Here is an 11,537-nt window from a genome sequence, read left to right as displayed (position 1 = left end):
TTATTCAGATTTAAAAATGTGTTTCCTTCTTCCATGTTTCATCTATGTATTTTACGTACTAATTTTCATGCCTTACATACTCAGTACATTTTTCTTACTGACGCCCTATTTCACGGGGCCTATGTTTCATGCCCGCAGGTGCAGTAGGCAAGCTGACGGTCCCCCTTCTTAGGATCCCTGATCAACGAGAGTTAGCGTGCTCCAAATGATCCGGAGTTGCTTTTAATTTTGGTACGATACGTTTGTATATATATATATATATATATATATATATATATATATATATATATATGTATATGGGTATGACGTGGCTCAGTCCCGTCTTTGTACAATTATGTTTCTATTAGAGGTATGTGGACAATATGTCTAGTTGGGTTGTATATGGACTTGTCGGCTTTCAGTTATTGGATGTGTAGTTGTCTATAGCAGCCTTGCCGGCTCGCCCACTGTATTCTGCATGTACACGTACATATGCCTTGTTGGCAGGTTTCCTTCATGTATGTTTTTTCCATTGTTCAATAGATGTGGTCTGGAAACCCGAGTGGATCTATTGCTACTGAGCATGGTGGATTTTGATGTCATTTTGGGCATGGATTGGTTATCTCCGTGTCGTGCTATTCTAGACTATCATGCTAAGACAGTCACTCTGGCTATGCCGGGTGTACCACGGATACAGGTTCATATCTTAGACGCATGCTCAGGGGTGTTTGACAGGTAAGATTCAGGCACCCGTCGCGACCCATCGGTTTGGGTCATGACAAAAGTGGTATCAGAACAGTTCTGTCCTAGGGTTGTCTACAGACCGTGTCTAGTAGAGTCTTATTTATGGGTCTGTCGGGCACCACACTTATAAATAGGAGGCTACATGACATATATGATGGTATCCTCTCTTTTTATCCCAGATCGTGCGATACAAGAATTCATGTTCCTAATGATATGTTATATTTTCAGCAATGTCTCCAAAGAGTACGACCGCCCAGAAGGGAAAGTCCGTGGCTGGTAAGACTATTAGTCGAGCGCCACGAGTTACCAGGGCTCAGAGAGAGTCTAATGGTGAGGTTCCATCTCAGACTTTACATACCCTGCCCTTTCCAGAAGAGCCTTGAGGGGCACTAGTTCCAGCGCCCACCCCTGTACATTCAGCACCTCAACCGGATGCGCCAGGTCAGGAGATGAGAGATGTTATTTAGTTATTGACCCGATTAGTAGCCGCGTAGGCTCTACGTCAAGAAGTAGGTATTGGTCATGCAGATAGGTTCGTGAGTGCGAGGGTTCGTGACTTTATTAATTTAGACCCTCCGGTATTTTCTGGAGCAGATCCAAACGAGGACCCTCAGGTATTTATTGATAGAGTGCAGAGGACGTTACGGTAATGACGGCCACTGTGACTGAGTCAGTTAAGCTATCTTCCTATAGGCTCCGAGATGTTGCAGTTAATTGGTATGAGTCTTGGGAATTGTCTAAAGGTGAGGATGCCCCTCCAACGGTATGGAAGGAGTTTACAGAAGCTTTTCTTCATCATTATCTGCCACCGGAGCTTAGACGGGCCAGTGTTGATAGGTTCTTGACCCTTCATCAGGGTAACATGAGTGTTCCGGAGTACAGTCTTCAGTTTGATTCGTTGGCTAGGTATGCTCCTACTATTATATCTAAGATGGAGGATTGGGTTCACCGGTTCGTGATGGGATTAGAGCCTTACTTGCTTAACAATTGTATGTTGGTTTCACTTCAGTGAGACATGGATATTTCTCATATTCAGGCATATGCTCAGGGCGTGGAGGAGCATAAACAAAAACAGAGGGCCGATCGTGAGCATGATAGGGCCCAGGATAAGAGAGCGAGGTCTTCGGGTCCTTCTGGTGAGTTTCAAGGTGGTCAAAGGCAGCAGTACTTGAGGTATCCATCCCAGCCTTCGGCTAGTGCACCCCCTCAGTTTGGCGGTAAGAGATTTGATTGTTCTTCATATTCAGGGTCTGGTCAGAATTCTAGGGCCTCAGGTTCTCAGTAGAGGAATGAGTCAATAGATGAGGCCGCCCTTGCCACGATGTGCTCAATGTGGTAAACAGCATACCGGGCAGTGCCGTATGGGATTAGATGTTTGTTGTACTTGTGGTTATCTGGGCCACGGTATGAGGGATTGTCCAATGAGAGGTGATGCAAGCATAGCTCAGTTAGTGGGATCTGTAGCTGGTTCGTCATCATTAGTACGCCCCCCTGGGCAAGGTCCCCAAGCACCAATGAGTTGTGGTAGAGGCAGAGGTGGAACATCTAGCTCGAGCAGCCCTTAGAATCGCATTTATGTGTTGGCAGGACAACAGGACCAGGAGTCATCGCCTGATGTTGTTACAGGTATATTATCAGTCTCCTCATATGATGTATATGCACTGATTGACCCAGGTTCCACCTTATCATACGTTACTCCGCTAGTTGCTAGTAAGTTTGGAATAAAACCTGAATCGATTAAACCTTTTGAGGTATCTACACCTGTTGAGGACTCGGTGATAGCTAAGCAAGTATATATGGGTTGTATAATATTAGTTCATGGTCGACCTACCGTAGCAGACTTAATTGAGTTAGATATGGTAGAATTTGATGTTATAATGGGTATGGATTGGTTGGCTTCTTGTCATGCCAACATTGATTGTAGATCAAAGATAGTCCGATTTCAATTTCCAGGGGAGCCTGTTTTTTAGTGGAAAGGTAACACGGCATCACCGAGAGGTCGATTTATTTCCTATATCAAGGCAAGAAAGATGATTAGAAAGGGTTGTATTTATCACTTAGTTCGGGTTCAGGATGTGGAAGTAGAGTCACCAATCATTCAGTCTATCCCTGTGGTGAATGAGTTTCCCAATGTTTTCCCCAATGAGCTTTCGGGTCTCCCTCCAGAGCAATAAATTGAATTTTTTATTGACCTACTACCAGATACTCACCCAATATGTATTCCTCCTGATAGAATGGCCCCCGCAGAGCTGAAAGAATTGAAAGAACAATTAAAGGACTTACTTGAAAAGGCTTTATCAGACCTAGCACGTCACCGTGGGGAGCACCTATTTTGTTTGTGAGAAAGAAAGATGGTTCCTTACGAATGTGTATTGATTATAGGCAACTAAATAAGGTGACGATCAATAATAAGTACCCGCTCCCGAGAACTGATGATTTATTTGATCAGTTACAAAGTGCCAAGTGTTTTTCAAAGATAGACTTGAGGTACAGGTACCATCAGGTAACAGTTAAGGATGAAGATATCCCGAAGACAACATTCAGGACTAGATATGGGCACTTTGAGTTTTGAGTTATGTCGTTCGGTCTGACCAATGCCCCAGAAGTATTCATGGATTTAATGAACCGTGTGTTCAGGCCTTTTTTAGATCTGTTCATAATTGTATTTATTGATGATATATTGGTATATTCTTGTTCAGGGGCTGAGCATACTGATCAGCTATGTACTGTGCTCAAAATTCTACAAGAAGGGAAGTTGTATGCAAAATTTTCTAAATGTGAATTCTGGTTGAACTCTGTAGCTTTTCTTGGGCATGTCATTTCAGGTGAAGGTATCTGGGTGGATACACCTGCTTGGCCTAGACCTACAACACCGACGGAGGTTCATAGCTTTCTCGGTTTGGCAGGTTATTATAGGAGATTTGTGGAAGCATTTTCTTCCTTTTCAGCACCTTTAACAAAGTTGACTCAGAAGGGAGTACAGTTTCAATGGACTGATGCTTGCGAATGGAGTTTCCAGGCATTAAAGGACAGATTAATGTTAGTACCAGTTCTAATGCTTCCAGAAGGGACCGATGGTTATGTGATCTATTGTGACGCTTCAGGCGTTGGATTAGGTTGTGTGCTGATGCAGCATGGTAAGGTTATGGCTTATGCTTCTATACAACTAATAAAGTACGAGAAGAACTACCCGACCCATGATTTAGAGTTAGTCGCGGTGATTCATGCACTAAAGATGTGGAGGCACTACTTGTATGGCATTTGTGTTGATATCTATACGGATCATAAGAGCCTCAAGTACATCTTCAAGCAAAAGGAATTGAATCTACTTCAAAGGAGATGGTTGGAGCTACTTAAAGATTATGACGTTGATATTTTATACCATCCAGGGAAGGCGAACGTAGTAGCCGACGCCCTCAGCCGTAGATCTATAGGTAGCCCGTCGTATTTATGGCTAGAAAAGAGGAGGATATCCCATAAGGTTCATCAACTAGCTAGTCTTAGAGTTCGGTTACTGGACTCAGGTAATGTTGGAATTACTCTTCAGGATACGACAACATCCCCTTTAGTAACTAAAGTAAAGGAACGCCAGTGCGAGGATCCTGTGCTAGTTCATTATAGGGACACCACTATTCAGAAAGAGAAGACGTCGTTTGAAATTATAGGAGATGGGGTCCTCAAATATTGAGGATGATTATGTGTACCTAATGTTGCAGGGCAGTGTCGGCAGGTTATGGGAGAAACTCACTATTCTCGTTATTCTATCCATCCAGGAGCGACAAAGATGTATCATGATATCAGGGAAGTATATTGGTGGGACGGAATGAAAAAGGATATAGCAAAATTTGTTGCTCAGTGTCCTAACTGTCAACAGGTTAAGATTCAGCATCAAAAACCCGGTGGATTGTTGCAGGCTATAGAGATTCCGACTTGGAAATGGGAAATAATCAATATGGACTTCATCATAGGCTTACCTCGTACCCAACGTAAGATCGATTCGATATGAGTGATTGTTGATAGGCTTACAAAGTCAGCCCATATTCTGCCTGTTAGGACTACATATTCCTTAGAGGATTATGCGTGGCTTTATATTAAGGAGATAATACGACTGCATGGTGTCCCTATATCTATTATGTCAGATAAAGGAGCTCAATTTACAACTAACTTCTGGAGGTCCTTCTAAAAAGGATTGGGGACTTAAGTAAGTCTTAGTACAACATTTCATCCCCAGACAGATGAACAGGCTGAGCGTACTATTCAGACACTGGAGGATATGTTACGAGCTTGTGTAATAGACTTCAAAGGTAGCTGGGATGATCATCTGCCGCATATTGAGTTCGCGTACGATAATAGCTACCATTCCAGCATTCAGATGGCTCCATATGAAGCTCTTTACGGACGAAAGTGTAAGTTGCCTATAGGGTGGTTCCACGTTGGAGAATCTGGATTACATGGGACAGACCTGGTTTATCAAGCCATAGAGAAAGTAAAGTTGATTCGAGATCGACTATTGACAGCTCAGAGTCGTCAGAAGTCATATTCCGACGTGCGGCGACGAGATTTAGAGTTCGGGGTTGATGACTGGGTATTCTTAAAGGGGTCACCTATGAAGGGTGTGATGAGGTTTGGAAAGAAAGGCAAACTTAGCCCACGGTATATTGGCCCTTATAGGATCATTCGGAGAGTGGGCCAAGTAGCTTATGAGTTAGAATTACCCTCGGAATCGGAGTTTGTCCATCTGATTTTTCATGTATCTATGTTACGGAAGTGCATTGGCGATCCTAGCCGAGTGGTGCCCATGAATGATGTACAGATAACAGAAGACTTATCATACGAGGAAATTCCGGTTGCCATCCTAGACCTACAAATCCGCAAGCTACGGAATAAAGAGGTAGCCTCCGTGAAAGTACTTTGGAGGAACAACAATGTGGAAGAAATGACTTGGGAGGCCGAGGAAAACATGAAGTCTAGATATCCCTACTTATTTCCTCCTCCAGAGAAGGGTCCGACTGAGACGTCATAATCATAAGGTACGTGTATAAATTCTTGTGTCGGTTATTATCGTTGGTCATATGAGGCCATTATCATTATTGATAATTGTGGTTTGGTATGGCGTTGGATTATTAAGCTTCTACAGAGAGAGTTGGTAGTAGTATTATTACAAAGGTGACCCTGCCAAAGTTATATGGATCACGGGGAGTTGAACATTCGAGGACGAATGTTTTTAAGGGGGGAAGGATGTTACATGTCGCATTTTCGTACGTTAAAATTTCATTTTTAGTTAACCGACGTAGACTCGAGGATGAGATCATCTTGACGTTAATGTACTTACGCTATTTATAACAATCAATAAATAAGTGTAATGAAGGATAAAGGAATACACAGATTAAAGAAAACGAGTTTCATTGAAAGTGGCCAATTTGGAATAAAATACGGGTCGAGCGATAATACCCGATAATAATGAACTAGTACCATGCAAGATACCATATGACCACGGTAGTATAATATATAAAGTATATATAAAATATTTTAAAAATAAATAGAATTTTAAGTAATTTGTGGTAATTTTTAAATTATGCGGGTAATTGATTAATTACCAGGCAACAGAACATTATCAGTTAACTAATAAGTGAATAAATAATTAATAAATTAACCCCCCTACAAGTGGCAAGGAGCCACAAACTTAGAAAAATGACTAAGTAGTCATAATTCTAGGTGGCTACATAGCAATAACTTAAGTCAAGACTTAAAATCAAGTCTTAGAAAGACATAGTAAAAATCTTATCCAAAATCCGTCTATTAGCTTCATTTAGTGTCTTGGCTTCAATTTATGTCCTTGGCTTGAAACCAAGAAACAGAAAACCTTTCGTCCATTATTACCAAAATTAGCTTGGCTTGAATTAAAAAACTTGGAAAACAGCAAACATTTCATCCAAACAATTCAATTTCTTAGCCAAAAAATTTTGACCAAAATTTCAAAAAAAGCCACCACAATTCGTTTCAAAATTTCAAAGGATTCAAGCAGAATTTCGTTCAACATATTTCATGGAAGCAGAAACTTCATTCCATTTAAAAAATTCTAGGAACAAGTACGTTAAGACCCTCCCTTTCTTCTTTTGTCATGGTCCAAATTATACAAAAGAAACGAGCAAACGCACAGTTTCCATAAATTACTCTATTCATAGAAATAGTAGGGGTGTCTATATTCTTAAGGGTATCCGGAAGGAATATTGAGATTATTACGTATTTTCATGCATTTCACTCAATTATACATGTGCATTGAACCATGACTAGATGGCGTTATATATACGTATATATGTATACGAGATATGGGAAAAGGTTACAGCATTATATACACATCACCACCTGATCAGCTGGTATATGTTGATGATGTTGCCTACAGTGGCCGAGATGATATGTTGGGATGCCCTCAGTGGCTTGATGATATTATATACACCCATACCTATGCATTGCATGACATTTATACACATGAGAATGACATTATAAATGTTTCAGAATTTACAAAGTTATTCAGATTTAAAGATGTGTTTCCTTATTCCATGTTTCATCTATGTCTTTTACGTACTAATTTTCATGCCTTACATACTCAGTACATTTTTCGTACTGATGCCCTATTTCACGGGGCCTACGTTTCATGCCTGTAGGTGCAGGTAGGCAAGCTGACGGTCCCCCTTCTTAGGATCCCCGATCAGTGAGAGTTGGCGTGCTCTATTTGATACGGAGCTGCTTTTAATTTTAGTACAATACATTTGTATATATATGTGTACATGGGTATGACGTGGCTCAGTCCCGTCTTTATACAGTTATGTTTCTGTTAGAGGTCTGTGGACAGTATGTCTAGTTGGGTTGTATGTGGCCTTATCGGCTTTCAGTTATTGGTTGTGTAGTTGTCTATAGCAGCCTTGCCGGCTCGCCCACTGTATTCTACATGTATACGTAGATATGCCTTGTTGGCAGGTTTCCTTCATGTATGTTATCTCCGTAGCTCAACAGATGTTATACAGGTTCATATCTTAGACACATGCTTAGGGGTGTTTGACAAGTAGGACTCAGGAACCTGTCACGGCCCATTGGTTTGGGTCATGACAGCTGGTTAATCTACACTAGGTTAGGAGGCTTAAGGCTGGGACCAGGTTCTTGGTTTTTGACTTGGAGCAGTTTCAACATATCCTGAAGAATGCCATCATTCTTCTGCTTTTCTTTTGCCAGCTCAACTCTGAGAGCATCTCTCTCAGTCTCTACCTCTGCCAACCTCTTCTTCAACCTATCAATCTCAGCAGCCTTAGCCCCACTTTCTTATACCAAAGCTCGCACTTTGCTGTTCACTGGTACCTTTTTGGATGAACCAGGTTCTTTAGGAGTGGTTTGGACTTCATAGTCACAAGCAGTTAGAGATTTTGCCCCAAAATGATCCTCGCTTGTACCAACTTCTCATTTCTTGATGGGTACCTTGAAGTGTGCAAGTACAACCGTGAGAATAAAACCATAGGATATGGCGTGAGTTTTGGTGCCATTCAGAACCCTATCAAGAAGCTGGATGATAAATCCAGGCCTATTGATTTGCCTCCAACTGTACAAATATTCTATATGGACCAGGTCCATGAATGTGACCATGTGCCTCCTTTCCTGACTAGGCAACACAACTTTGTTAATAAATTTGAACAACACTTTATGGGGTGACTTCATCTCACTTTTGTAAATATCATTGGGCTCAAGCTCTTCTTCATTGTCACCAAACTTCCTAGTAAGGCCAGTTCTTTATCATCAAAAGTCACTGTCACCCCCTTTACCACATTGGTGACCATGATAGTAAGGTGTATAAGGTGTGTTAAAGGTGAGTAGGAATTTAAGTAATTTGAGATAATTCTTAATTCTGTGAATAATTGGTTAATTATTAATTAATGGGGGAATTAACAAGTTAATTAAGAGTTAGTGGGTGATTAATTAAGGCTATGGATAAGCCTTATCGTGGCAGCCCACTTATGACTCTTAAAGTCCATGTTATAAGGTGGAAAATGAAGAAAGAATGGTGGTTTAGTCATTCTAGTGGGGCCCACACCTAAAGGATTGAGATAACCTTTCTAATTCATCCAAAATAATTTGCTCTCATATACTAACTTAAGAAGGAAAGCTTCAGTAAGGTCCATTAATTGCAATGGCAACGTAAGTATTTCAAAACATTTCATACGAAGACCTTTTTATACTATATAGCATGGGATTTTGCAATTTTTAAGGAGTACGATGAAATCGTTCTCAAGAATATCATACGAATTTTTCCCTACTTCGATCCTCCGTTACGTGTTTTATCACAAAAGACATGTGTTAGAGGGATCGTCAAGAGAATCAGCTCAGGTATGTTAAGGTTATCCCTTATTTCCTTTTGGCATGATCTATACGATACAAACGTAACGAGCAAATGCACAACTTCTATAAATGACTCTATTTATAGAAGTATTAGAGGTGCCTATGTTCTTGAATTCCCATGTGTCTTATTATTCTATCATTTGTTCAAGGGTCTCAGAAAATATGTAAGTTGATAAAGTTTACTTCATGATATTAATCAAAGGCATAATGGTCTTATGATACTCCAAAAGATTTTATTGACGTACTTCTCATTCATTGCATTCATTTACATTGACCCATGACCAGATGGCGTTATATAAGCGTATATATGTATATTATATGTATATGGGATATAATAAAGGTTATGGCATTATATATGCACCACCATCTTTGATCTCACAGTTTTCCATGAACTCTACAATCTCAGTTCTGGCTAGCCTTCCATCCATCTGAAGGACCATGTCTTTCCTTCCTTGTAATTGTAACTTCTCTAGTAGTAGTAACATACATTCCTCCTCCAAATCCCTGAGAAGTCTGCCTTTCAAGATGGTCCTCTTCCCAAACTTAACCATCTTGTGCTTCTCAGCATCAGAAGCTTCTTCTGCTTCCTCTCCATTCTATTCTTCTTCCTTCATAATTTTCACTTTTCTTGATTTCAATGCAGATTTGGTTCTTTTAACCAAAGTAGATAGCTCAGTAGACTTTGTTTTTGAAACAAACTTCTTTGTGGAAGTCTTGACTTTCTTAGGATTTGGAGTCACAACCTCCACTTCTTCTATCTCATCTTCATCCGAAGGACCAGGTCCATCTCATCAATTTCAACAGCCTCAATAGGCTCAACCACCTTCTTCTTTCCCTTAGCATCAACTTTTCTCTTAGTTTCTTCTAAGACCTTTTCCAGTTCAGCCTTACTCTGCTTTTTCTGACTCCTTGTAGATCTTCATCTTGTGGGAGGAGTCTCTGCAGGGATAGAAAAGGCAACCTTCCTCTTCTTGTTTGCCCTAGCAGTGCTAGGGATTTTGACTCCTGAACTTCCTTTGTTCTTGGGATTATAACTGTCAGTCACCCTTTTCAATAGGTCTGCAAGGGTTTCCTGTTTACGTGGAACAGTTTCTTCAACATCCTTCCCTAGTTGAACCATCCCCTTAGTAGCTTCTCCATACCCACATCCCCCTGTTTCTCTCACACTTTCCTTTTCTACAGCAGATTCCTCACCCCAAACTACCATAGCACCTAATTCTTTAGTTAAGCCAACAGGAGTGGATAAAGAATCAACCACTTATTTTCTTATATCCCTACACTTCGAGCACCCTCACTTAGACTTAGTAGCTTCAACACCTGCCACAATTCCTACCCGAACAAACCTAGTCTCCAAATTTGTAGCAACCTCAGAAATAAATTTGAGGAGTAACTTTAGGGCTGGATGTTACGTGTTCTGTCTCTGAAGAAAGCATTTCTTCCCGTAGTAGCAGACTTGAATGATTCATTGATTTCTGGGGTTCTTCTTCCCTACCCGCTTTTAATTTTTCATTTATTTTCTTGATCTACTCTCCACCAGTGACAACCTTGCTAGCCATCATTTTACCCTACTTTTCTTAGAGGTTGGTGTGGTTGAAGGGGTGATAGAAGGTGTGGAAGTGATTTTCTTAGATGGTGATGAAGGATTCTCAAAGATGTTAGCCATTTTTGTACTTGGGTATGAAAGAAAATGAGTTTGAGTGTCTTTGGAAGATGAGAGAAGGTGGAGAGTATTTTGATGGCTTGAAAATTTGATGTGAAGAAAACACTAGGCCTAATCAATTTTAAAAGGGGTGTTTAATTGGGTAACGATAGCCTTTCAGAAGTCTAATCAAACTGAATTTCTATTTGAAAAGACGTTGGAGAGAGTCCCTAGAATCTAGGCACTTAATGCGGTTTTGGACTCCTTTTAGACGAAACTGGTTCATTTTTGTAATGGATAAGTTCAAAGGGATTTGAGATTAAATGGGACTCTTATCTTAATCATGATCCAAATATAATGTAGAGTAGAGAATACGTACCAAGTAATCTTGATGAACCAGGTTCTTCACTAAGAAATCTCTTGTGTAAGTATGAATTTTCCAAGAAAATAGAGATAATATCATTAGAGATTAATGAGTCATTTTAGCACATGACACAATATTATACTTATAAAAGTATGAGACTGACCAAAATCTAATCTAATTATATACAAAAATTCACAATTTTCTAACCAATTTTTGAGTTAGAAGTGGTTTCTTTTAGGTGATCTTAGTCATCCCTAATTCTAACATGTTCCTTTCAAAGTGATCTCTACTTAGAGCTTTTGTGAAGATGTCAGCTATTTGCTTGTCAGTAGCACAAAATTTCCATAGTGATCAAACCCTTCTCATAGTTGTCCCTAAAAAAATGATGCCTAACATCTATGTGTTTAGCTCTCTTATGATGAATCG

Source organism: Nicotiana tabacum, chromosome 6 (genome assembly GCF_000715075.1).
Source record: "Nicotiana tabacum cultivar K326 chromosome 6, ASM71507v2, whole genome shotgun sequence".
NCBI classification, from domain to species: Eukaryota; Viridiplantae; Streptophyta; class Magnoliopsida; order Solanales; family Solanaceae; genus Nicotiana; species Nicotiana tabacum.
This window is presented reverse-complemented; position numbering follows the sequence as displayed.